The 25,930-nt window shown below is 34.8% G+C and overlaps 1 long non-coding RNA gene across 1 annotated transcript in view; it reads left to right on the top strand.

The window, feature by feature from the left end:
• The first annotated feature begins 1,581 nt into the window (after nucleotides 1-1,581).
• LOC118187413 (uncharacterized) overlaps nucleotides 1,582-25,930 on the top strand; it is a 65,718-nt gene continuing 41,369 nt past the window's right edge. The window contains exon 1 of the long non-coding RNA XR_015039981.1: nucleotides 1,582-1,692. This is a non-coding gene — a long non-coding RNA (uncharacterized LOC118187413). The remainder of the gene's footprint in view (nucleotides 1,693-25,930) is intronic.

The following is a 25,930-nucleotide window of genomic DNA, read 5'->3' as shown; positions in this document are numbered from 1 at the left end:
GAAGCATGTAAAGGCCACTTAAATTATCATACCTGAATGGTGTCGAACGTAACTAGCATGTAAGCCATAGCGCTTCAGAATACATAAACACTTCTGCAGTTCACTATTTGATTATGGGAAAGTATAGTATGGCTAAATAAGGAAAAGGATGCATTCGGGAATGACTTTTTGATGGAACGACACGTAGTCATCTTGCACATGGGGAAAACGGTGAAAATTTCAATGTAGCCAACACTTTGCGTATATTTAAGCTCTTGTCGATTTGCCAGTGTTTAGCGATCTTACCGTTCGGTCGCTGGGGGACCCAGTAGTGGAAAATCTGAAAGGAAAAGAAATTACCTCCAATTTATGTTACGAATTTGGCCGCACAGACAGTATAGTGGTTAGGGGAGTAAACCGCTGAATTGGCTTCCGACCCAGGTATATATCCATGCAGAATTGGTTACCAACTCGGCGGGAGTCAACCACTAGCTGCCAGGCCGCAGCCCTGGGCAGACGACATTTATTAAAGGCAAAAAGGAAGTATACATGTGCATACAAGGCACTTGAAGAAGAGTACAATCAAAATATATGTATATACATATAAATACCAACTCAGATACAGATATATACACACTTACATACATATATATTCCGAAAGCCGAGTGTGATACCGAAGGGCCCGGGTTCGAGTCCCGGAGAAGGCATAGATGTAAATTTTCTGTCCCCTCATAGGAAGTAACGGTGGCCCCTATTAGATGTCTCCGCAATAAAACGGCCACCACTTCCGGCCTTAGAAGTGGCCATTGATGATAAGGCAAGAACCCACTGTTCGATAACAAAAAAATAAAATAAAAAGTTACGAATTTGGAAGCTATCATTTAACCAACCAGTTTAGCCTAAAGTCGAACTCGAGTTTAAGTACTATTATTTGTAAGCCTATTCATCTAGAAAATGATGAATTTGGAATGGAAATACTTGCTGTTTCAAGTTTTAAGACAAGTTACGTACTTTACTCCAACAAAGCCCATCGACGGACGAGCAGTAAAAGTCGCTGAACACTGATAGTTTGACCCGGGCTCGGATTCCAGCGAAAAGGCCAGCTGCATGAGAGGTTTTTTTTTTTTCTGGTTTCCCTCATGTATAAAGCGGATACGAGCCAGTTTCTCTTAAAAGTCCTTCACGAAAGGAATCCCTTCCTGTAGGCACATAAGCCTTCGAGTTGCTTTACTTTAATCAACTAACCTAATCCATATGAACGATACGCGTGGGCATACGAAGTAAAATACTCCAAACTTTAACCTCCAGCAAAGACCTGCAGGTTAAAGCTTGAGGCATGAAAAAGTTTTAAAATATTTGCTTCAGATATCCCCACCACCTGTTGTTGAAACAGTCAGTCATCAGGTAAGTATGTCAGCAGGAAGAAGATCCGCATTATGGACAATCGAAGTCTTTATGTGGGACGGAAGTATGGCTTAAGACAAACAGTCACCCATTCACGCGAAAAAATGCCCAAGGCCTTAAAAAATAAACACTAGAAATCTTATTCAAATTCGGACGCCAAACCGCACACTGTCACCTGCAGTTAATAAGAAAAGTAAAAAGGCCAGAGCATGTTTGGCGATTTCACAATCTCGCGTGTGCCAGTCTTCAACCGTCTGGTGGACATCAAAATCTGCTGCGTGTTCTGAACATTATTATACGAATTTGAAGGTGACTTCTTACATATTGTTTGTTTCCCCCCTGATGTTATTATTATTTACTCATTCATAGTTTGTTTAGATTACAATGTTTACGTGCCAAGTTTGGGATTGCAGCATGGTTGAAAAAATTTATATTCGTAATTCGTATAATGTACGCAAGTATTATGTGCTTATAAAGTGTGATGTGAAACAGATTTTTCTTAATATCCTGTAATATTTCCACGCGAGGCAGGAAATTCAGAAACTACGGTTAATTAATTCATCACCCGGTGATTTAAAATCTTACACTGTGAAATACGAGCAATTGGCATCACAAATATTTACTAACGCTTTTTTACTACCTGTTCTTTCTTCGCTACATAGCTCATTTATTCAGAGTGTTAATCTTGCAGGTGGCCTTGTATATGGAACAATGAGCTTAGTTACATCTGCGCTTGAGAAATTCTTTCTGGTATGAAAGAAATCTTAAGGATTTTACGTTTTACGCCACTATACGTTTTTACGAGAGCCATTTTCAAACTCTTTTCTGTTTCATGGACATCATATGCTTTGTGTTTTATATATTTTAAAAGTGTTTCATATTTTTTTGGTTGTAAAATAATTAAACACAAGGTCTTTCGGAACTTTTTAAGACGCACTTAACACTTTTTAAGTTTTTGATAATAGCATTACATAAACAGCATACAACTATCTGATAACATGATTGTGAAATACTCTACGTCTGCAGCTTAGCAAGACGGTAACTTTTTAATTGCTTTGTTCCAAAAGAATCTAAAGTTTTTGAAAAATTTAGCCGATTTTCTGATTTGCAGCTCTTTAAAGGTAAACGATCATTAAAGATTAATTTCAGGAACCGAAGATTTAGATGATTCAGATAGTTCGATAATTACGGCCTTTAAAATTTAAAATAAAATTTTTAAAAATATCTGAAAGCTTTCAGATTTTATATTACTCTCAAAAGGGAGTTTAATGTTTTGTGTGTTACCTTTATTTATTAAATATCATATTCTTCTCACTTAAACCATAAAATTCAATTCAACAGCAATATTACAAAATATTTAATATATCTTTAGAATTTCTGATACACAGTCTGGCGTGCTGGAGATAAAAAGGTTTTTTCCCCTTTAGAGTGTTGCCATTGCTCGCTTTGAAATCATTCAATTTGTAAATAAATGATTCTTTAATTTTAGAAAAAATATGAAATAGATAATAAAACAAATTCCAAATTCCAAATTAGAGCTTCCAGATGCCCATATTCGAATGGAAGACTACATTATTCAAAATTTGTTGTCTCTAAATACCGCCGTTTTTTTTTTCAAAGTGCAAGAAACATACATACATTCGCGCAGATTCTGCGTTATTTAATTTCTTTAAACATAATGCAGGTCTCTAATATTTGGTGGCAACAATTTGAAAAGTGAACCGACATTTACAGTGAATCGACGCAAAGTACGGAAACGAAATTAATAGCCCTTCTGGTCAAATTGAATCTTTAGGGTAATAATTTGTTTAAAAGCTCTGTTTTAAATTGACTTTAAGAGACGTTACAAAGTTTTAACTTAAAATTGTCTTCTTTCCATAATTTTAGAAAATTAATATAAATCAGTATAATTAATGAGAACGTCTAACATTTCCTATATATTTTATTCAAACGATTCGATTTGATTAACGTAAAACACAACACAGTTATTGTTTTCCGCAAAAAAAAAAAAAAAAAAAAAAAAAAAAAACATATTTTGCAGATTAGAAGAGTAACAAACATTTTTTCTCACCCTTTTCGCATCCTCTGTTTCTTGTATTTTATGTCGTCACCATTGCACCAGGAAAGCGTTTCCGTCCATGCATTACTATGTGATTTTCCATCATCAAGAGGTACTCTATCTCTCCTGAAAGTCTGTAATCGCTGTGTTGAAACATGTCTGTCAGTATGCCTGTAGAGTTTAGGAACTTTTATTAATGCATTGTTTGTATTAATATATCGAATGCACTATTATTGCATAATGTACGCCAATGGGTTATTGCTGTCTAAATTCAACATAGCACTACTTTCTCGCAGTTCAATGTTTAATGCTGTGTTTTAGTAAATGTCCAACGTGCTTGAGAATGTAAAAGGTATAGTTACTAGGAGTAACACTTTTTGATATAAGGTATCTTTATATTGTCATATATTGTATAATAAGCATCGTTATTTAAGGATGCGAAATACGTCTGTTTTCTAACATCAGCCCCTGTTTGGTAATGTTATTTTTCTGGTCAGTAGCGGGATCCGGACGATACCCGAATAATCAGTGAAAGCCACCCTGGTGTCCGGACCTTGCTCTCACCTGTCAACTGTGCTGAAACACTCTGTATATCTAGATTCTCCTTAGAGAGAGTTTGTGCCGCAATTTCATAGCTCTGGTCGTTGCTGGTTTTGCGCTATAAGACTCGCATATAAAGACAATAGGCAAACTGCTTCTGTGACTACATTATGTATGGTACCTCATCAAAATAATTTACTAACCTGTTCAAAAATTCTAACTGACTAAAATCTAACAGTTGGCTGCTTTTGATAAGCCCACAAGAAGATCATCGCTAGTAACATAAAAACTAACAACCCAGCAAGACTAATTTGATCGTTGTGACTGAGTGACTATTTAATCCTATAAATAAGAGAAATTCGTAAATTCCTTCCATATTCTCTGAAACAGACTTTTAATTATCAAAAATTCATTAATTGCTGATATAATTATTTGTGTTTTCGTTAATTAAGTTATGATCATTGTGACTAAATTATTGCGTGACTGGTAAACATTATAAATAAGAGAAATTCGTAAATTTCTTACATATTCCATAAAACAGACTACAGACTTTATCAATAAATATCTTAATCAAATATCTTAATTATTGATATAATTATTTTTGTGTTCGTTGATTAAATTATTATCGTTGTGACTGAGTTATTGTGTGACTGTTAAACACTATGAATAAGAGTAATTCATTATTTCTTTACATATGCCATGAAACAGACTTTTAATTGTCAAAAATATCTTAGTTACTGATATAATTACTTGTGTATTCGTTGATAAATTAAATTATGATCCGTAATAGTTAAAACTTGCTCGAAAAACTTGAAAGCTGGCCAGTTAGCAATAAGTATCGTAATGTTTAAGTTAGACTAGCCAAAATTACGGATAATAATTAATCCATGAATTATCTACATAATGATTCCTAGCTTTACTAAGTTTTATTTGAGATTATAGAGTAATTTATTCAGCAGTTTTGAATAATGGCTTAAAACTGTAAAACTACGGAAGATAATCACTACTTAAGATATACGAGCCATTTCCTTAAAAAAAAATCTCCGTCCATTTTCCTTAAATTTATCTCAGTTTTGAAAGTTAATGCATATAATTTCGTTATAATGCTTTTTTCCTAATGTAAATTGCCTATTCTGCAGCAAAATTATATAAAATAAAAGCGCTTTGAATTTACCTATGTCGCAAAGGATTCACATTGAAATTTCATCAATGAAAATGCGTAAATCCATGGAGCAGATTTTCTCGTCTGGTTGATTTCTGTAATTGCGTCTAAATTTACGTTTTTTTTTTTGGCGAGTCATAGCTTTCAAAAGCTAGCTCAAGTTCTGTATTTAAAAGTAAATAAATTAGAACCCTTTATCTCAGATTGGATCCCAAAACGAAGCAGGTAAACAATAAATAAATAGTAAAGAATACAACCTAATAACTTTTGTAGAGAGAAATAAATTATTTTTCGAAGCAGAGGAACATAAAATATCAATTACAGCCTCAACGAGATTCGGCCTATCAGCGGCCGAGCGGTAAAATCGCTGAACACTGGTAGTTCGGTCTGAGGTTCGAATCCTGCAAAAGGGCTGGCTGCATGGGCGCTTTCGTGGTTTTCTTCATGTGTAACGTGCATGAAGTGTATACGAGTCAGTTTCCCTATAAAAGCCCTCCACGAAGGCATTCCTTCCCTTAGGCAGATAGCCCTAGAGGCTTTGCTATAATTACATAAACCAAACCAATCAATAAGATGTGAACAACGTATCTTTTCGCTCCTAATTCTACGTAGCAGCACTTACCCCACGAAAATACTCACTGGGGAAGGCAGCAGTTCCTTACATTTTCCCCAATTTAATGTGAAACTGTGGAGAAACACGAAACATAGTCGGTAAAAGCCGGGTAGTGACTAAATTGTCATCCATCACATTTTAGTTCGGGCGCCATTGTAGATAATATATTTTTTTTCCGTAGCAGGGAATAGTAGAAATCAATTGTACCCACTTTGGGATTCGAGCTAAGAGTCTTCCATTAGCTAGCTGGGTGTGCAACCACTTACACCAACAGAGCACGCACTGGAAAATGCAATAGTTGAACAGCTTTGTTTGCATTATTAAGAGTGACAACATTGAGAACTTACGTAAAACCTGGAGGAAAGAAATCACCTACTTGGTTTTACACTTATCTGCTACTAAAGAAAATTAATATTTCAAAACAGACTAAGCCGAATGAGTCCTATCGAAAATCAATAGCATCTATGTACTATTCAGCTGTATTCTGACTTAAATTTAAAAATGGGCTTACGCAGCAACCCTTTACAAATCTGTAGAATACTGTTATTGTGACAACATTTGGGTCAACAGAAGTTTTAAATTCGAGTTAAAGCAGATATAGTAGTTAAAATTGTTATTAGAGTTTAATAGCTAATTGTGGCAAGTGTTTGAATTCTTTAGTCATAACAGCAGTGACTCAAAACTAAAAGTTAATTGTGTTGGCAAGAACCCCTTAGAAGCTATCTGATAGACATTTAAAATCTAGGTTAATTTCGCCTTATTCTGTCGTGTTTGCTCGCTGTTTGAATGTTATTATAACTAATTCCTTCTTTATATGTTCTTAAGTGAGTGAATGGAAAAGTTAAAAAAAAAGGGGGGGGGGGGCTGCAGGCATTTAAAAAAATAATTGTTAGAAAAAATAAGATAACTTAATGGAAATTTAGTTTTAATTCATGTATATTTATTTAGCGTTTACCAGTGCAGCTTCGGCTCATAAAAATATATTGAATTTTTAGGCCACAAAATTAGATGAGCTTTGTCATGATTACTAAAGGTAATCTTAACCAGTGATGGTAAGATTAATTTGATTTTAATTTTAAATTACATTTCGCTACATATCTGTTGCTTTTGTAAAAATTAAGGCGAAGCAAATTTGCTTACTACAATAGCTTATAATAGCAATAAGTAAAAAGCAAGCATTTAAAAATAATATACAGTTAAATGTTCTTCTTTATTTTAATCACTGACTACCATTGTTTCACTAATTAATTTCTTCCCACACACATAAACAAAAACAAAAGCAAAACAAAACAAAAAAAATCTGAAAGCAAGCTTTCAGCTTTTATATTACGCGAAGGGGCGTTTATTTAACGTTTTGTGTGCTACTTTTATTTATTAAATATCATTTTCTTCGCAATTAAACCATAAAATTCAATTCAACAGCAATATTACAAACTATTTAAAACAGCATATCTTTAGAATTTCCGATACACAGTCTCGCGCGCTGGAGATAAAAGTGGTTTTTTCCGCGTACAGTGCTGCCATTATCTGCTTTGAAATTGTTGAGTTTGTTAATTAAAGATTCTTTAATGTTTGGCAAAATATGAAGCAGATAATAACAAATTCCATATTGCAGATTTGGTCTTTCAGATGCCCATATTCGAATGGAAGACTACTTTTTTAAATATCATGTTCTTTGCACTTAAACCATAAAATTCAATTCAACAGTAATATAAAAAAATATTTAAAAGAGCATATCTTTGGAATTTTCGCACACAGTCTCGCTCACTGGAGATAATTCTTTTTTCGTAGAGTGGCCATAGCTCGCTTTGAAATCGTTGAGTTTCTTAATCAAAAACTCATAAATGATTTAGAAAATATGAAATAGATAATAAATTCCAAATTTGGGCTTCCAGATGCCCATATTCGGCTGGAGATGTACGTTATTCAAAATTACATGGATCTAGGTACCGTTGTTTTATCACAGAGCGAGAAACATAGATACATTTATGCAAATTCTTCATTATTTAATTTCTTTAAATAATGTAATTTCTTTAAATATAGGGCGATAATACTTGGTGGCAACAATTTAAAAAGTGATTCGCAGTTTATAGTAAATCAAGTCAAAATGATAAAAAAAAAAAAAAAAAAAAAAAAAAAAAAAATGAATAGCCTTTTTGAGCAAATTTCCCTTTTGGGTTAAAAAACTCGTGAAGATATTTGTTATTATTTAAAATTAGTATACTGTTATGTAGGACGGAGACTACGAAATGCAAGCCCATCAGCGGCCGACCACTAAAGTAGCTGGACACTGGTAGTTCAGTGCTGGATTCGAATCCCGACGAATGGGCTGGCTGCGTGGGCGTTCTTGTGGTTTTCCCCATGCGCAACGTGTATACGAGCCTGTTTCCATCATAAAGTCCTCCACGAAGGCACCCCTTCCCTTAGGCAGATAGCTCTCGAGTGCTTTGCCATAATTAAATAAGCGAAACCAAACCATGAAATACAGTGATAACGAGGAATTAATCTAGAAATAAATTCTTCACACGAAGAGGAAAACAATATCGATTTAAATTAAAATGTTCAGCACGCGAAATAGTTTTTCTATCTAACTGAAATTGAGATTTTCAACTCCGCATAATGTTTGTAAATTATTGCACTTATTATATTATGAATAGTGTTACGAAGTACTTTAGGTTAATTAACTGATTATTCGTCACCAGAATGCAAATTATTTGGTTGAGAATTTTATATAAGTCGAGGGTTTTGAATTTTAGAACTTTTGGCACAGATACTAGCTCACAGAGATTATTTCGGTTTTAGCCATTTTGGTAACAGGTGTTAAAAATGCGCCGCTTAAAATACTTGCCCGGCTTAAGTAAAGAATTATGTATAATTTCTAATTAAGCTATTTGCGTCTAAATTTCAATTTATTTTAAATACCCGCAAGTGGAGGAGTTTATTTGTACATAAAAATGATGCCTTTTGTTTAATTTATAATGAATTAGCAAAAATGTTTCTTTTTTCTTTTTTTTTTTTTTTAAACTCTTCAAGACTTTGTTATCTTAATTCAGACTGGAGCTGTAACTTGCTTTTCGGTCTAGTAAGATCTGAAGGGCGTTGACTTAAACTTCTACACAACTAAGTTAGTTTGGTTTGGTTTGTTTAATTATGGCAAAGCACTCGAGGGCTATATGCCTAAGGGGAAGGTTGCATGCGTGGAGGTTTTTCTAAGGGAAACTAGCTCGTATGTTAGTTACACATCGGGAAAACTAAGAAAACGCTCATACAGCCAGCTCTTTCGTCGGTATTCGAAACCCGAACCGAACTACCAGTGTTCAACGACTTAACCGCTCGGCCGCTGACGGGTCTTCTGCACGAAAAATCTTTGAAATAGTTACAGTAACTTCGAAAACGTCTAACATAACATCTGAAAACGCTTCTTTTTCTGTTACTGTTTAAAATCATATAAATACTTAATTTAAAACATGTAAATTAGAAAATGAATGTAAAAAAGTTAAAAAAATTAGAAACGTTGGTTAAAACGTAAAATGGCATTTGAAAATAATAATTTTATCATGCAAAATTCTTAGACATTTGTGTGAATATTTCCTGATAACATTGCCTATACCAATAGAAATTTCTTCAACAGTTTCTAAATATTATATTATCTAAAATATAAATAAGTATATTTATATTATTTATTCAACTTTATTTAATAAAAACTCAAAAGAAGTTCTGAAATTTTCAGAAAAAGTGTTGCCATCAAATATTATCACCCTGCGTTATATTTTAAGGAATTAAATAACGAAGAATCTGCATGAATGTATGTATGCTTCTCGCACTGTGAAAAAAACGACGGTACCTAAAGCCATCTAGTTTTGAATAACGTAACCCTCCAGTCGGAACATAGGGATCTGGAAGTCCGGGTTTAAGCATGAAGACATAATATTTAACAAAAAAAAGGTAACACAACGTTAAAAAATCTGATGTGTACACCACATGACTTCCTTCTACGGAATATTAAATTATACGCATTTTTTCTTGCATTTCATTTAAATTTATTGGATTGAATTAAATATACTTCGCCGACAGCGCATAAACCACAATAGAATAAACGCATTCTTTAAAATTCACTCTAGTATTTGTTTACCATAGCGACACTCTGGCGCTAGATTCACTTAACAGTACTAATAATTATATAACAGTTAACTTATATAATAATTTTATAACGGAAACTAAGTTAACTGTTATATAATGCAATAATTATATAACAGTTAACTTATATACGTATTTCGTTCATATTATAACTCATAATGCACAAAATTTATATCATTTGAAGAATAGAATTATCTAATCGTTGCCACATGTTCTATTCAAATACTATAATAAAGCTAGAATGATGTATAAAAGAAATTAAGCAAACAAAACAAAAAAAGAAACAGTTTTTCACAGACGATTGAGTATTTCTCATTCAATTAATTCAGTTCTCACTTCGCGAGAAGGCAAAAATACATAAAAACTCAAAATATCTATATTAAAAATTACGAAGTAAATCTTAAACACTTATTTCCTCGAAAAAATTCCAGAAAGAATTAAGCATGATTTAATTGGCAATAATAAATGAATGCGTTATCTTTGTTGTTGCGAAGCTAAGTTTCTCTAGAGTGGCAACAAATCCACTAGTCTCCTGTTTCAAATGTAAACATCAATGGCCATAAAAAAAAGGCTTAGCGGCACTTAGGCAACTTTAAAATTGTTGATAATTCTAAAAATATTGCATACAGATTTACTAAAGGCATAAAAACTTTAACCGGGAGATAAAAACAACATAACACAATCATTTTTAAACAAAAAATGTACAATTTACAAACATATAAGAGTAAAGAAACTGAGATCACTGAGGCGGGTAACAAAGTGGATATATATATATATAAATATGTTTATATATGTTTGGTGAGTCCGATTGCAAGCAAAATACGAGGTGCACATCTACATGTTACAGCAGTCCTCTATATACAAAACTTCAACGTTGTTGAGGCTACTCGTTTTTGAGTTATGCGAGATACATACATACGTATGTACGCACAGACACCACAAAAAATTCTCTTCAGAATTAATTTTAAAGCAGTAATTTTTTTGAAGGAAAAGAGTATTTTATTCTTTCCTTACGTACAGATATCACGCAAAAACATCGTTAAATTGTATTCGATAGCGGTCAACATGGATATTTTCGTTGAAGTATGCAGCCTGAAACTTATCCCGATTGCAATACTTCCTTTTTACTTCGTACAAGGAAGTAAAAACGCCTCTTTGGGCATAATATAAAATCTGAAAGCTTTCGTTTTTTTATTCATGTCTTTTCATTACGATTAAAGAAATTAAAAGGAAATCATAATCATTTCCTCTGCACCAATAATTAAAGCTACTAAATTTTCTGATAATTGAACGTTCCGTTTTATCAAAAGACACTCAATTTTCGCAAGGTTTGCAGAATTTTACAGCATATACTCTGATTTCTTGTTCAACTGTAGGTGACGAGTCAGTATGTACGTTAATCAGAGAATTTTGGCTCGTTTATCAAAATAGCAATACATAATTTCAGTACTGTTAAGGCTTTGGAAGAATTATTCGCTTTAGAGAATATTAAAAAGAGGAGATGTAGAACTTTCGTGAAATCAAGCTGAAAGTTTCCAAATTGGCGGTACCTTCGCAATCAAGGGAATTGGAAGATTATTTTGGATTTTGAAAGGTCTTTGAAAGTTATTACTTGAAACACTCAGAAGTTCCCAAATGCAACTTACGTACTCAAAATTACATATAATAATAATAATTCTAAGACGATGTGTCGTAGATAGAAGATGAAGGTCGCTGCATTGACACGTGTTCTTTCATAGTAATTAGTTGTTTATTTTCGGAAATATGCCGCTTAATTCAGGCACAGGATAATGTTGCGTCTGGCATAAAAATGCTATTGGTACATAAAAATGCGTGAAGTGTTTTGACGAAAATGCATTTGTGACGCATTTTCGCACAGTGCAGGCATGGTAAAGCATTACATATGAGCATGTATAATAGATGTAATAAGGTGAGACTCGTATACGTTGTTTGATATTTTTTTGAATAGGTTTTTCACATCTTTATTTCATGACGAATAGAAAAAGCAACAGACTACATGCTTACTTGACGAAGGTAAATGTCTGAAAGAGCTTACTTGACGAAGGTAAATGTCTGAAAGAGCTTACTTGACGAAGGTAAATGTCTGAAAGAGCTTACTTGACGAAGGTAAATGTCTGAAAGAGCTTACTTGACGAAGGTAAATGTCTGAAAGAGCTTACTTGACGAAGGTAAATGTCTGAAAGAGCTTACTTGACGAAGGTAAATGTCTGAAAGAGCTTAAACTAACTAACACTAAAATTAAATTTTTATCTTATATACACTGATGAGCCAAAACATTATGACCACCTACTCAATAACGCATTCCGCCCCCTTTAGCCTGAAAAAAAACTGCAACTCGCCTCGGCACGGATGCCACAAGTTCTTTGTAGATGACTGCAAAACACGAATATGTTCTTTGTAGATGACTGCAGAACACGGATGCCACAAGTTCTTTGTAGATGACTGCAGAACAGATAGTACCAAATGTTCTAGCAGTGGTAACGCAAAGTCGAGATATTCCCTGATGGTGGTGTTTGAGCTCTGTATTGCCGTTCCATGGCATCCCAAATGTGCTCTATCGGGTTAAGATCCGGCGAGTTTGGTGGCCAGGACATTAATTGGAATTCATCCTTATACTCCTTAAGAGTCCCAATTAATACGTTTTTATACTCCTTAAGACTCCCAATTAATACATCATTATATTAATTGTAATTCATCCTTCTTCATCCTTATGCTCCTTGAACCACGCCAACACAATTCGAGTCTTGTGACATTTCCAGTTGAAGATTTCATTTCCAGTTGGGAAAACAGATGCCATGTAAGGGTGCAAATGATCTGCAGTTATGTTCAGATACTCCGCAGCTTTCATGACCTGTTCTACTACAAATAAGAGTACCAGAGGCAGATGGCATACCAAAGATTCAGCAGACTTATGCAAATTAATTTTGAAAAAAAAAAAAAAAAAAAAAAAAAAAAAAAAAAAGACGTGATACAAGAGGATTTCTCATTCGCTTTCAGAGTGTTATCATTACCCGAGCGAGCGTTGTTGGTGTGGCTGTTCTATTTGAACGGAGAGTCAGCAGCTGTTGCGAAATTATGACGAAAGGACTGAAGACGAATGGCCCCATATCGCGTTGTGGAATACGGAAGCTCGTCAAACGGTTCGAAGAAACTGGCTCTTTGTAGGATCGGCCACAAAGTGGAAGACCCTCATTGACCGAAGGGCCGTGTCGACTGTGGTGGAAATCATTGTGAATGATATAGCTGTGGAAACGTCCACGATACTCGCAAAGCTGGAAGGATATTGAATGTGCCTCACTCATAGATTGGACATTTCCTTCTAGGGATATTGCATCTCTGTTCCTACAAACTACAGTCACTGGATGAGTTACAACCGGGAGACACAGCTATGAGGGAATCATTTGCCGAGTGGGCTATGTCAAGAATTGAAAGCTACCGTCAGTGGTTGTCCAATGTTTTCTGGACGGATGAGGCGCATTTCACACTACACGGAGATGTCAGCACTCAGAACACTAGTATATGGGCTACGTCAAATCATCGTGAATACACGACGAAGTCGTAGATGGTATTTATAGTAGACAACACAAACTAGTCCATATATTTTAGTGCTGTTTAGTTTTTTAAGACGCTCATCTTTCAAAGAAATCTTCCAGATTTTTTTTTAGGAAATAAAAGGAATTGTTTGAAAAGAAATTTATATGTTATTTTTTTGGCTGTATGCTAATCTCCTTATTTTATATTATTTTTAAATTTTTACCTTGAAATCTTACCTAAAATCAGACGGCGAACTCTAGGTGTGCCCAGATCGTGCTCACCGATAATCTAGGACAACTGAGGGTCTGTATTCTTTGTTTCTCCGCATTTCATCGGTCAGTTCATTGACAACAATGCTCATTTCAGCACTCTTTTCGAAGCTCTATTCAATCAATGTGCCACTTTGGGCACACCCACAGAATTAAAACGATAAGTGCTACCTTCACAAAATTTTACTTGTGTACTCCTCTAGGCCTAATTAGACTGCCTACTTTTTTTTTTTTTTTTTTTTTTTAATCAAAACTCTAACTTTAAAAGGTAGCGTACCGGAAAGGGTTAAAATTTTGGGCATTTTCCTGTTGAAATGCGAAGAAAACTGCCCTTTATTATTAAGCATCGTCTAAAGAGATAAATGGGTTAGCAATAAGGAGTGCAACAGCAAACTGCGAGGTTAGAGAGAATGTAAAAAACCTCAGCGAATCCTTTTGGGTGACAGGTAAAATCTGAACCTTTTTAGATTTTTTTCTGAACCAAATGATAATTAATACAGATGTACTGTATTAATTATTATTTGGATTAACGTTTTGGGAATATTTTTAGTAGACGGCATAATAAAGTTGTAGACATTTATACACGCAAGAATTTCAATGCATTGCACAAGCATTTGAATAATTTATCTGTTATACTCTCCAAAGGGGTAAATAGGCGGAAACATTGGTACAGACAATCATCTGGAAATTACCGGATATTCTTAATTAACTACGAGTTATTGCTTTAAAGACAGTTTATTATAAGCATATGTTTACTGCAAATTATGAACTAAATTTCTATCAGCCAGTATTAGAAAGATAAAATTGCATAAAAGGTAAAAATCGATTATCAAAAGGCATTCACTTTTAGTTTGTTAAATATGTGTGTGAGTATGGCAAAGCCTCGAGGGCTATCTGCCTAGGGGGAGGGATGCCTTCGTGGACGACTTTCTAAGGGAAACTGACTCGTATACACGTTACACATGAGGAAAACCACAAAAACGCCCATGCAGCCAACCCGTTCGCGGGATTCGAACCTCAGACCGAACTAACAGTGTTCAGTGACTTTACCGCTCGGCCGCTGGTGGGCCCTAGTTTGTTAAATGGAATTTTAATGAGAAAGTGTGTAAATTAAATGCATAACTCATTAAAATTCAATTAAATTTTTTAATAAAGACTGGTGCATAAATATTACACATTATGTTTTTCATATTTTCGAATAATAAAACATTTAATAGTAATTTTTTAATATGTTTTGCTGTTAATTAATAGTTTATTAAATTTATAATACTGAATGATTAATTATATAATATTAGTAAATAATTTTTAGTCCAAAGGGGCAATTGGCCCGGAAGGACTATTAATTTCGTTTAGGCATTTTGCGTCGAAAACGTTAAAAGGCTGTATCACTTTTCAAATCGTTGCCACCATAGATTATCGCCCTGTTTTTTTATTTGAAGAAATTAAATAATGAAGAATCTGCATAAATGTATGCATGTTTCTCGCATTGTGATAAAGCAACGGTACCTAGAACCATCAAAATTGGAATAACGTAATCTTCCATGGAATATGGGCATGTGGAAGACCTAATTTGAATTTGAAATTTGTTTTATTGTCGATTTCAGATTTTGTAACACTTAACGAAATTTTTAATTAACAAATTAAACGATTTCAAAGTGAGTAATGGCAACACTGTACCAAAAAAAAAAAAAAACAAATAAATAAAAAATAAAAAAAATAATGAATATTTTTATTTTCAGCGCACGAGACCATGTATCGGAAATTCTAAAGATAGGCTCATTTTGAAATTAATTTGCGATATTGTTGTTGAACTGAATTTTATAGTTTGAGTACGTAGAACATGATATTTAATAAATGTAAAACACAAAACTTTAAATAAACGCCCCCTTGGACGACGTAATTTAAAGTCTGAAATCTTTCAGATGTTTTGTCTTTTAATTTAATTCCAAATTTGTAATTCTAAATTTAATTTTAATTTAATTCCAAATTTGTAATTCTAAATTTAATTTTAATTTAATTCCAAAATGAATTTGTAATTAATATGGAGTTAGGGATACATATACCGTCCTTCGATGTCCGCTAGCCAGTAGTCGGATGATTTAGACCCCTGAACTATCATTGCTCGAGCCGCTTTCGATTACTAAGCCTTCCGAGGGTTACGGAATTAGTCCTGAAATTACAAAGTTCCTCAAAATGTCGTGAATAAATGTGAATAATTCCTTGATTATTATTAAAAAAAGGACTCTCACTTTGTACCTTGATTTCTTTTCTTTCAATATACATCCAATTTGAAATCAGATATATTAAAAGCTTGCGGAAATTTATGACTATGAATATAAAATTTATGAATGTAATGAATCCTAAAGTCGCTCTTCTATACGGAATTTTCCGTCTGTAACGTTTAAAGGGGTTTGTAAATACTTGCTAATTTGCCTTAGTCAGAGCCTTCTGCAAAGAAGGTATCCCTTCTCTTAGAGTAACAACTCTCGCGAGTTTCCTTTTATTTAAAAGCGCAAATAAACAAACGTTTCCTCTGCGAAAAAAATGGATGGAATCTGATTCCTTATGAGATATTTTCATTCAAATCCTTTCGTATACGAATCTTGCATCAAAAGTAAGAAGAAGGAAATTTTTACGCTTATTTAGCCTGATTATGGACAAGAATCACGCTTTAAAAACGAACGTTAAGGACAGGAGTTGTAAAGTTTTAATACGCAGTTATGAAAGATATTTATCTTTAAACTCTGCGGAAATACGGTATCACTTCAAGATGCTTCAAACAATTTAATGTAATCACAATTATCACTAAACTTAATAATATAACTGCTTGAGAAATGTTTATAATAGTAAGAAGAGTTTAGCGGGATGTTGATTTGCGTTCAACGTTTTTATCAACGGATAAAAGTGCTACGAATACTCTCATGAATAAAATGTATACTACCGAATAGAAAATTGATTTCAAAACCGGTCTAAATTAGATTACCACGTTTAATTTTCCCGGAAGATTTAAGATCATTTATCAATACAGAAGACCAGGAGAAAGATAAATTTACTTACTTGCCTAAGATGCAAGACGGAGCCAAACTACCGAAGGAAAATTAAAAAAAAAAAAAAAAAAAAAAAAAAAAAAAAAAGGAAATCCCCCCCCTAAAAAATTTTCTGTATTACACCCAAAGAGGAGTTTTTTTCATTTACACACACACATACACGTTTCGACAGCCATTCCGAAAGCATTTGAGCTAACGCCTCTTTGAGCTAAAATTATTTAAAAACAGCATATCTTTAGAATTTACGACACACAATTTCGTGCGCTGGAGGTTAAAATCTTTCATTCCGTACAGTGTTGCCATTGCTCGCTTTGAAATCTTTGAGATTTTTACTCAAAAATTAGTTAACAGTTTACAAAATATGAAGTAGATAATAAAACAAATTACAAATTCGGGCTTCAAGGTGCCCATGTTTGAGTGGAGGACTACGTTATTCAAAATTCGATGTCTCTAGGCACCGCTGTTTTTTGACAGGGCGAGAAACATACATATAGTCGTGCAGATTCATGTTTATTTAATTTCTTTGAATATTAATACAAGGCTATAATATTTGGTGCAACAATTTGAAAAGTAATTCAACGCTTTTAGTTATTCGACGCAAAATGCCATTTCGAGACTAATAGCCTTTAATGCCTCTTAGGGCTAAAAAGAATTTATAATAAACAAAATTTGTTTAAATATGAGTAAATTTGTTTTATTACCCACCTTAATAAATGTTTAATGCAGTTGCAATCAACTTGTAAGGTATTAACGGCATTGCTTTCATGAGACGGTATAGACCAGCGTTCAGCATACCCCTTTATGCTGCAAGGTCTAGAATTCCTGGTACCTAGGAAGTGTACATTTACTTTACCCACCTTAATAAATGTTTAATGCAGTTGCAATCAACTTGTAAGGTATTAACGGCATTGCTTTCATGAGACGGTGTAGACCAGCGTTCAGCATACCCCTTTATGCTGCAAGGTCTAGAATTCCTGGTACCTAGGAAGTGTACATTTAAGTTCTGCTCCCAAAAATAATAGGAAGGGCTCGAACTAAAAAGCGGTGGACAATAACTGGCTCTTTTAAGTGGAAGAAATGTAAGTTACTCCTACTATTCGCTATTGTGGCATAGTTGTAAGCGCATCCTCTATGCCGACCAGACGGGATACTGGTTAGGGTGTACGCCGAAAACATCGCGGAGAAAACAACGCAAGGCGAAAATGTCGTAGTACAAAACATCGTGCGAGAAAAGAAAGCAAAGTGAAAACACCGCAGTCTCAAAATATCGCGGTCGAAAATAAAGCGGTTTAAAACCTTCGCACTTTTAAAAACATCGTCGTAGAAAATATCGTGGTAAAAATATCAGCAACAAGCAGTTGCGTAAACAAAGGCCGTATAAGGACTTTTGTGGAAACTCGGTGTATTTCCAATTGCGAGCGGGGTCCACTAGCGGCCGAGAGGTAAAAGTCACTGAACACTGGTGGTCTAGGATCGAATCCGACGAACGAGTTGACTTCATTGGCGTTTTCGTGATTTTCCACATGTGTAACGCGTATACGAGCTCGTTTCCCCCAGAAAGTCCTTTACGAAATCCTTACTCCCATTAGGCAGACAGCCCTCGATGCTTTACCGTAATCACATAAACCAAACCAACTACGAGCGGCACTCAAAGGAATTCAGCAAAGAAAAATACGACCAGGTTCATACAAAATTGATTGAAACAAGTAAAAGGTAAGGACTTGATCTTCAGTGTTGTCATGCACTTTGGGTCACCCTGTATATTTTGCAAGTGTTAACCTAGCGGTTTTACAGGGAACACCTTTACGACTTAAAGTAAATATTTACGACTTAAGATAACGTGCAATCATTTTACTTCATTAGAAGTTAAAGAAAATAATCAAGTTCTAAAACGCTTTGGAAATTAATGAAATATTAACTAGATTATACTCAATATCTGTAAATGTCCCTTAATTTCGCTTTTCATTAGACCTTTAATTTCGCAATCGTTTGTCCTAGACGTATACTTACGACTACAAAAGTGCTTTCAAATGACGCAAAGATTCATGTTTTAGCATTTAGAAATTCAAACAAATCAATTTTATAAAAAATAAAAAATCTACATTTTTACACACTATCTCTGGTCCCTATACTTATGTTCAGTAAAATTTTGTGCTAAATATAAAAAATAAAGCACAAATTCGAGAAAAATTGACCGAGATATTTAATTTCAAAATCTACGATTTTTGACATCGTATTCAATTTGCATTGAGGGGTCGGTTGGTAAATAAATACAAATAATACGACATTGATTTTTCTGCCCTTAAATACCATTCAATGATGCTTTTTTGTGATTTATTAAGGTCTTTGTTTATAATATTATTACATTTCATGTGCAGAAAGAATTTTCACACAAGTTATTTATAAATTTTCGAAGTGAAAAAATCCGTTATATTTATTTTATTAATTTTCTCCTCATGTTTTATTATTTTAAAATTATAATAGATAATCGCACAAAAAATTCCTGTAATTACAAATATATTTCATTTTTAATTAATTCAAATAATATTATTACGAAATGGCACGGAAAAAGATGGCTTCCCTGCAAAGCAGGTTTAGGTCGCCATAAAATGGCAAAAGAAGGCATTTGGCAAGAAATCGCCCATTTGGCTACATTTGGCGACAAAATTGGCGATATGCCATGAACAGATGGAGAAACTTCCGGAACGAATTCTTATCGGTTTAGCCCAGATTGTTCTCGAACACAAGCCAAAAACTATATAAACCCTGCTGGTACGCGGAGAGTGAGTGCGAAATAGTTAGTCTCGAGTTAGTCAGTCCGTCCTGAGTCGATCGAATTGACAGCCGGGTAGCGAGTACCGAGTGGGTCGTCGAGTGCATCGAAGAGTTTCTTAGTGTATCGCGGTTAGTGCATCGTCGAGAGAGTGTGTTAAGACTCTCTCGACTGAACCGAAGAGTCGGGAGCTGTGCTCTGTGTGTCGTCGGGTGCATTGCGAGTTGTAGCGTGGAGAGTCTCGAGAACACGGGGAGTTTCAACGAAAATGTAAAAAACATCATCAATTGTTTTCAGACTAGAAGAATTTACCAAAACAAACAAAAATACAGCAAATAGGAAGATGAATTCAAACAAAATCAATCTCAACTGAATCCCTCCCTCCCTCTCAGGAAAAGCTCTGCGTTTCTGTTCATCCAAAATTAACTGATGAACCGTCTTAAATTATTCAATTATAATAGTTCATCTGAAAATTCTTAATCGAAAAGCGTAGCTTCGAAAGCAAAAAAAAAAAAAAAAAAAAAAAAAAAAAAGATGAGTCCTAAGCTTTTCGACCTCGACGCCATGCTCACATAATTCTACCTCTGCAGATTACCACTGGACAAAAAGCTTTCCCCCCACTGGACAAAAAGCTTTCGCCCCGAATCCAACCCATTACAACATGAAGGTCCGCGCAAGTGACAATTTTTGTGTCCCATATTTGGTTACATAGTTCAAGTTTATAGAAGGCTTACAGTAAAAGGTCGCTAGCGGTGGACGTGCACGAGAATGGTATTCACTTTTAGTTAAAACATTTTCCTAAACTTATAAATTCACTGCACTCCCTGCAGAATAAGCCTTTGACATGCGGATGAGGGATTTTCTTTCCTTAAAAGTCTTAACAGCTCCGTCCGTTTTTTCCCCAGAGAAAGACAAGTATGCATTCGGAAGTTATAATCAATTTTTAACACATATTTATTTTTAAAATAAATTTTCCCTTTGAAACTGAATTTCGTTTACATAAAAGAAATGTCGCAGCCCTCTTATTTAGGGCTCCGGTGGGCTCAGGCGCAATTTAAGCTCTGCATGATGCTAACGGAGAGGACACGAAAAAGTACTAAATCACGAAAGCCAAGTAAAAATTGCTGAATCTGTAGAAAAACTACTAATTTTCCTTTGTGTCTGTTTTACTACATTAACGGCATTTCACGATACTGCTACCCTTAAATCGGAAAGAAGTTCCCTGTGAAACAGCTTTTACAAGTATTAGTAAGGGATTCCTGTAATATTTCGCAAGTGATCAACACCTGCAAAATATACAGGGTCCGTTAACATTTGAAAATTCAACAATTCACAGAATATTGTAGGTAGAGAGGTAAAAACTGTCACACATGCTTGAAATGACATGGGGTTTTATTGAAAGCAAAAAAAGGCCAACATATGGCGGTGGACAGCAGTGACGCCGCATGAGAATCGTGTATGAAATGAGCTGTAATGAGAGAGGGAATCAGTCCCTTCATGGCTTTGTCACTTTTCTATCCTCGCCTCCGGGTGTTGGTCACGGTGTGATGTGGATTTATCACATCAGCCGTGATGGGACACTTTTTCTTCGAGGAAATTCATGATTCTACTACTCAAATTGTCAGTATGACGGGTGCGAGGTGCACTGATTTGTTGCAGAATCGCATTATCCCAAGTTTTGCTGATAAACACCTGTTTGAAGATATGACTTGCGTGCAGGAGGGCGCTCCACCCCATATTGCTACACGTGTGAGAGATCCCTTGCACACATCGTTTGGTGAGGATCGCGTACTGAGCCGCCACTTCTCTCATGCTTACCCTTCTGGGGCTTGAGGTCCCCAGATCTCAGTCCGTGTGATTACTGTTTGGGGATTTATCTGAAATAGCAAGCCTAGTACGATCGTCGCACCTCATTAGGGATACTAAAAAACAACATCTGATGGAAATTTCTCATCATATGCGGCACAGTGTTGTTCTCTACATTGTCCCTCGAATACAAGTAGTGTTGATGAACATTTGTTATGAAGAGCATAATTTTTGCTAAAAGTATATTGTTATGTTAATTATTGCTTTTGTTATGATATGAAGCGCCATCTGTTGGCAGTTTTAATTAATTTTTTTTTCTTTCAATAAAACCCCATGACATTTTACTCATCTGTGTCAGTATTTACCTCCATACTTACATCATTCAGTGAATTATTGGATTTTTAACAGACTTTTGGTTTACCTTGTAGATGAAAAGTAAAGGGTGACTCATCTTATTAAAGTCATTTATGAGGACATAAACTGTAATTGTCGGACTTCTTAATAGAAAAATGAAGCTCTAGCATTTATCATGTCTGAATTAATTACATCTCTAGCATATCTATTATGTAATATTAGTCCAATTTTAGTGCTTAAAATAATGTGACATAAAATCTTCAGTTATTTCGTATGCTGTTGACATATGTATATATAAAACTAAATTGCAGCTGTAAGTGAATCTGTTAGTATTTGTAATACTTAAGAATTGCCGTCTGGAATGCCAGCTCGGCCCCTTGGCCGTGGCTTTGACCCAAGTCGATGCAACCTTTGAAACGTTACTAGATCCTGTTTGGTCCACTTTATTAAACCGTGACTTTCTCAGTGGCGAAAGTGAAAGTGAAAGTATTTCTATTTACAAGAAAAACATTAAAAATATTTTATTCATTATTTTTAGTAGATGTTTTTATATTAATTGATTGTTCAGAAAGAGCGAAATCTGATGAAAGTTTCAATTTTCTTTGATAAGAAGTCTATTCATTAAAGAAGTTTATGGTCAGTGTCTGACATTGTTCTTATTTATTATGATTGCTGAAATTTTTTTGAAGCATTGGCAACTGTTTAAGTTTCTCATGTGTTACCTGCTGTTTGTTTGCAGTGCTTACTGCGCAGTCGCAGCATCCATTTCCAAGATGGCGCCGCAGGCTTTGAGGAGTGCGAATCTGTGGTTTCAATGCAACGTGAGTTTCGTGCACGTTTTCTGCGCGGTGTTCCGCGAGAAAGTGCACGGGCCATTTTTCTTCGAACAAGAAACTGTGATCAGTGAGTCAGTTCTAGATCTGTTGGAGACTTGGTTGTTACCATATCTGAACATCAATTATGATGATTACATTCTGCAAATGGACGATGCTCCGCCTTTTTACCGGAATGTACGACAACTTATTAATCGTGTTCTTCACCAGAGCTTGGACGCGCTGCATCAGCAGAGAACAATCTTCTCCCCTGGCCACCCCGTTCGCCGGAATTAACATCATGCGATTTCTTTCTTTAGGGGTTTGTTGAAGACCGAGTTTATGTACTTCAAATGCCCGCTTATTTTGAGGAATTCTGTGGTCGGATAAAGCATGCACTGCAGATCGTCACTGCGAACATGCTACACCGAGTATGGGAAGAATCTGATTACCGTGTAGATGTGTGTCGTTTGACCAAGAGCACGCATATTAAAGGATTGCGGTTATGGGATCAAAAACTTGGACAGCTGCTGCTGCTAAAGTTATCATCACATTATTTTTCGGCTACGCGGGACTGGACTTCGAAAGAGACAATTTTCAGAACCCGCACATTTCCAGGAAACCCGCGTAGCTAGGTTATCGATTATCGTTCAGATCGCCACGTAGCTAGTAATCGATTATCGCTCAGCTTCGCGTCACGTGATACGTTCTTCAGAAGCAGAACTTTCGTGTGATTGGTTGATCTCTACCCGGGACAGAGGTCCAGCCGAGACATTTTCGGTGATGTTCGAAAAAGTCCCGGGTAGCCACAACATCGTTTCGTAGCTAGACGGGATTTCGCTTCCAGCGGTGCTCTTTTTTTCTAGGGATCCTCCCGTTTAAACCACTGCTACCAGAATCCCGTTTCTCAGAAAAGTCCCGTCTAGCAGGGACTGTTGCTAGAAGTGATAACCTCTTTATGCTCAAGGCTGTTCCTAGCGGAGGTACAGCGCGTAAAAATATTCGGGCGTCAAAAGTCAGAGGCGGCCGGACTCTCGCGCTACCACGAATAAATATTTTAAATTTATTAAACTCTTTATAAGTACTTTTTGTACAGTTTGTCATATTTAAGTACTTAGTGAGTAGGAAATAAAAATTTTATTAATCATTATCATCGAGCATTTTTTTTTTTTTAATTATGGTGCGGCAATCCTAGGAAAGTACGCTGGCAGTCAATGGCCTAGGAACGGCCCTGCTTATGCTGTAAGGTATGCCCATGCAAAATAATACATAGCTTCATTATTAGTTTTTAAAACCGCGCCTTTCGTTTATAAACACCGTGTATACCCGTCCTTTTACTCCCTTCGATGAGCTCTGTTTTTTATTCTTATTGATGGTAAATTGTGTATTTTTTGCTTTATAAGTGATTGAATTATTTTACTCTTATGTTCCAGTTGAGGTTTTTATGCCTTTAGTTAACCTGCGTGCAATACTTGTAAAATTATCAATAATTTAAAAGTGGTTCTACATGACTAATGAGGGCGGCATTTGCTTATATTTAATACTGATAGTAGAACATCAATTTGTGGACCAAATTTAGTGTCTTTTTGCTCTGTGGGGTAGAAAGTTAACATTCAATTTTGTGCATCGAAAATTTGGTCTTCCTGCCCGTTGCTTCCTTTTGCATAGAAACTCTAATTTTAAATGCAAAAATTGATTTTTAACTCTATTCGGAGTTTTAGGCTTGTTTGTATTTTACATCTGTTAATGATGTGTTAAGTTTTTCTGTATTTTTGTCTTGCCGCAGAGTGAGAACGGAATTGATTCAATGATAAATATATCTTTAATGAAATTCAAGAAATAAGTTTAAATGAAGTGGAGCAAAAATGTTCACAGTTTAATAAAGTTATGTGTTTTCCACATCAGATATTTTTAAACAACATTAAGAAAAAATGTACTAAATACAAGCTTAAATAAGAGTAGCTTTAAAAATTTAAAATTTTTAGATATTGGGATTTCCTATCTGGAAAATTCTGCAACAATGTTAGGCATCTTATCTTAAATCGTTTTAGGTCTTACAAAAGCAATTTTTGTAATGCAGGAGAATTGTATTCCTAATGTAATGTATATATATATATTTCCACTTTGTTACCTGGCTAGATGTGTTTAGATTTTATTCTTAGGTATTTTTTTGCTTTAAAAGTGATTTAATTACGTGATTTTTATGTTCCCGTTAAGGATTTTACACCTTTTGTTAATCTGCATGCAGTAAGTTCTAGAGGTATCAAGAATTTAAAACTTTAAGTCACGAGTTACGCTTAACGAACCGACATTTGTTTACATTTGAAACTCTAGAATCGTGAATTCAGTTTCTGCGCCTTTATTGTCTTTTTGCCGAGTGGGAACGGATGTAAACTTTTCGTTTGGTACATAGATAAATCAGTCTTCTTGACACTGGCCGAATGGCTTGTTTTTGAGTAAAAACTCTAATTTTAATTGTAAAAAGTACTTTTCTGTTTTAACTGCATATGGTGTTTTATATTTTTCCGTATTTTACAAATTTTAATGATGTTTTGAGTTTTCATGCATTTTTGATTTGCCACGAAAGAGAACAGAATTAAATGAATGAGAAATATACCTCTAATGAAATAAGTTTATATGAAATCCGCCAAAAAGTGTATAACTTAATAGGCCATACAAGGAAGTCATGCTGTCTCCACGTCACATTTTTTACTTCCTTGAACGAAGTAAAAGAAGTATTGTAATCTGTAACCGCGAAAAATTTCGTGTATAATATTTCAACAGAAATAGCCATTTTGACCGATCTCGAATCCATTTGGACGATTTATTCGCTTGATGTCTGTATGTATGGACAGAATAGAAGACTGCTTTTCCCAAAACCGATTGTGAAATGGATTCAATCGGGACATCTGTACGTATGTATGAATAAATGTATGCATCTTGCGTAGCTCAAAGAAGATTAGCCGGAGTACGTAGACATTTTGTAACTGGGACTGCTGTTAACATCTAGTTGTGCACCTCCCTTTTGTATCGCAATCGGTACATATAATGTAAGAAAAGCTTATGGACTAGACAAAAAGGACCTGTGAGGTCAAGACTTTTGCGCATTGAGCTGAAAAATTTGAAAATAAAATTAAAAAGTAATTCATCAAGCTATAGCCTACGTGTAATGTGATACTTATTTCCTATGCAAATAAGTATAAACACATAGTAAATATCCAATTGCAATATAAAATGTAAAAACATAGAATGTATGAAAAAATAAGAAAGAAAAGCTAAAGATGAATGCTTAACTTGATTGGAATTTAAAAGTAAAAATGTATGTTAAATAAAGTGTAAGCTATCTCATTACATATTAGAAAAAATACAACAAAATATCATATTAAAAATAATAAGAACTACAAGCAGCGGTAAATGGAA

The sequence above is a fragment of the Stegodyphus dumicola genome, chromosome 3 (assembly GCF_044657685.1).
Source record: "Stegodyphus dumicola isolate Sdum_Otavi_A_Nest chromosome 3, ASM4465768v1".
Lineage (NCBI taxonomy): Eukaryota > Metazoa > Arthropoda > Arachnida > Araneae > Eresidae > Stegodyphus > Stegodyphus dumicola.
This window is presented reverse-complemented; position numbering and strand designations above follow the sequence as displayed.